The following is a 3,386-nucleotide window of genomic DNA, read 5'->3' as shown; positions in this document are numbered from 1 at the left end:
CATATGACAAAAGTTTACCTCTCCTTTGGCAAACTATCGCTTCAACCCAGGCACCAACAATGAGCTTCACTGCAGTAAAAACACTGGCCAGACTCCAGCCTGGCATTGGCTGGACTTAGAACCAGTCCTGCAGGTCTCTAAGTTCTGTCTACAATGATCCCTGGTGCTCTCTAAGTTATGATCTCACACACAGTGACTCTGTCAATGATTGTTCCTTGGCCAGTGGGTGTATAATGGGTAATCCCATACACACACTGACAGTTTGGCACACTCAAAGCAATACCAATCCCAGGTAGCCATTTCCAATAATACAAAATCACTGACAAAGTGGAGTAATACTGGCAACATGACGTAATATATACTGAAATGGACTGGATTTATGTCTCTTTCATCTGAGTGGAGGACTGCCGTACCCAAGTTGGAGATATGGCCCCAGTAAGGAGAGTCAAACTCATATTCAGCCTTCAGAATCGGCTCAAAGAGCTTGGAGTCATTCTCGTCATAGAATGGAGGGCATCCACACAAACTGTGTTGGGGCAAGAGTACAGAGGCATCCTGTGAGATGTGACATGTTTGAATTATTTTCTACAAAATGAATCCCATCATTCTCATTTTTTTTTATGAAATCACTGATCTGACATGAGTTTACTGGTGAGTTTACTGGTGTAAGCCATGAAATGTACACCTTGCTTTGACCCTATCCAATTGTGTTATACAGTACCAGTCAAAAGTTTGGACACACCTACTCATTTTTCTTTATTTTTACAATTTTCTACATTGTAGAATAATCCAAACCCAATGTTGCAATTGACTGGTTGGTATCGCTGCTTGGATTCAAGTGACACTGACAGAAGATTGACTAGGGGTATTTAATTGCCACTGGTTTAGACCTGCTGACACTTTGGCTAAAATGTCTGCTGACTACTGTAGTCTTACTGCAACATTTATGGACTACTGTAGTTTTACCTCCCTAATGTTTCTCTTTATCCAAATGTTGCAATTGACTGGTTGGCATCTCTGCTTGGATTCAAACTTCCTGCTACAAACGGTTGAGATATGAAGGAGGTTATTGCACTGATGTGTATTTTTATTTTATTGAGAGGCCAGGGGTGATCCATAGATTAGGGCGGGGTGATAAATAATTGCCTACTTGACATCCTGCTCTGCAACATAACTGAAAACAACCCCCAACTAATCAAAAAGAAAAATAAGCTACAGGGTAAATATAATGAAATATGTAGGCTTACATTTAACTTATGCTACGTGGGCTACTGCTTATTATTGTAGTTGCACGAAAGTGAACGTTTTAGATTGCTCCATATTTCCAAATGGTTTATGTTATACAGTATATTAAGTAAATACATGTTTTTCTTATTACATAAAACAGAGGCATATATTTGAAGTTGATATATACCGTGCTTGATACTCTCAACACAAAGAAGCGATTCTGGAGAGGATGTTGCACAGAGGTCCAAGGTGAGAGAACACTTGTGTTTCTGGGAAAGAGACCAGATGACATTAACATCATAGTTTTGTGAAACTGAAAGTGAAGAACAAAAATTCTCTCCCTTCTCCTTAATTTTTGAAGAAATTATTTTGTTCAAAACTGTTCAACTATTGTCTTTCTCTCTCTTTGAGTCAACTACTCAGTGTTTTTTTGTACAGTGATGGCTAGCTGTAGTTTATGCTTTCAGTACTAGATTCATTCTCTGCTCCTTTGATTGGGTGGACAACATGTCAGTTCATGCTGCAAGAGCTCTGATATGTTGGAGCACATCCTCCGGAAGTTGTCATAATTACTGTGGAAGTCTATTGAAGGGGGTGAAAACCAAGAGCCTCCTAGGTTTTGTATTTAAGTCAATGTACCAAGAGGAGGACAGAAGCTAGCTGTCCTCCAGCTACTCCATGGTGTTACCCTGCAGAGTGCTGTTGAGGCTACTGTAGACCTTCATTGCAAAAAGTGTGTTTTATTCAATTATTTTGTGACATGAATATATTTCGTTTTGTTTTCTAAAAAGGATAACTTAAAAAAAATGAAATTCACTAAGGAGGATAGTCCTCCCCTTACTTCTCTGAGGAGCCTCCACTGTATACATGTAGTTTACACTACAGTTGACAATGACATGTCCTGACAATGACATGTTTCATCCAGCACCACATCGACTGAAGCTGTTTCATTGACTGAAGCTAAATTATATCAACTGAAATGAAGGAATGTGATATTTATATATGTATATTTTGTGACATTGAGACATGGGGGGGGGGGGAAATTGATGGGCACAAGTACTCTAAAATATTTGCATTGACAATCAAATAGCTAGTATAAGCTATTTGAAAGCAACCTGTTTACACATGCACATGGAGGGCATCAGACACCTGTGAATCATTAAATAAATTAGGTTAAAAAAATGAGAAATGTTGACATATCAGTTATTTTCTTACAGAGCTCAACCCTCACAACAGGATTGCTCTTAATGTAAGGCAATGGCATTGTAAGGTCAATGACTAAATTAAGCAGATTTGTTTTTGTCACCATGGGAGTTTGTGTATACAGCAATATACAATATATGTAGCAGGTCTACTATGCACCACAGGAGAACCAAGAAATGAAGAGTGACACCACGGCTGTCTTTTAGGTTTTTATGTTGATCTGCAATAGTATTGTGAAAAGACAGGACAGGAACAGTCTCCAATGCACCACCTGACAAGTTGTTCTACACAGGAGCATGAAGAAAGGTAAAACACATATCCTGTCTCACATCCCCAATACATTGCTAGGTGCTTTCAGTGTCGACAGTACCAAAATACAACAACTCATGTACAAAAACACTGCAACACAAACAAGTTACAACGTGAAATCGCCTTTATCCCATTCAGACCTTAGAGGGCCAAAACTACATATCCCATAATGCAACACCATCACTAGTCAGCTTGCCGTCTGCATCACAGAAAGGCATGCTAGCTAGCAACACTTTTAGCACTCTGTAAACTACATTAATAACAATAAAACTCTGAAAGTTACATGTTTCAATAGTCTCACACTCCCTTATAACAATATCTACAGCATTAACCTTGGGAGGTTTTATTTATTTCACGTTACGGACTTCTACAAAGGAGTAATCTGCAACCCATACCTTTCTCTCTCAGTGTTTTCTCAGACTGAGGAGAACGGGAGCTACGGGTAGTACCAGGGTGTTAGTAGGTGACGTAAGCACCCAGATAAAATAAAATACATTTAATGAAATACAACCCGAAGATGTTAACATCATTCAGCTACTGCAGCTGCCTACCTAACATCAAAAGGCATCACCAGTAGCGCAACAATTAAAATTAGAAACCAAAAGTAAAGTTCCTGGCGATCATAGCGATCTGACTCCCCCCTTCTG

This window comes from Salmo salar, chromosome ssa06, assembly GCF_905237065.1.
Source record: "Salmo salar chromosome ssa06, Ssal_v3.1, whole genome shotgun sequence".
Lineage (NCBI taxonomy): Eukaryota > Metazoa > Chordata > Actinopteri > Salmoniformes > Salmonidae > Salmo > Salmo salar.
This window is presented reverse-complemented; position numbering follows the sequence as displayed.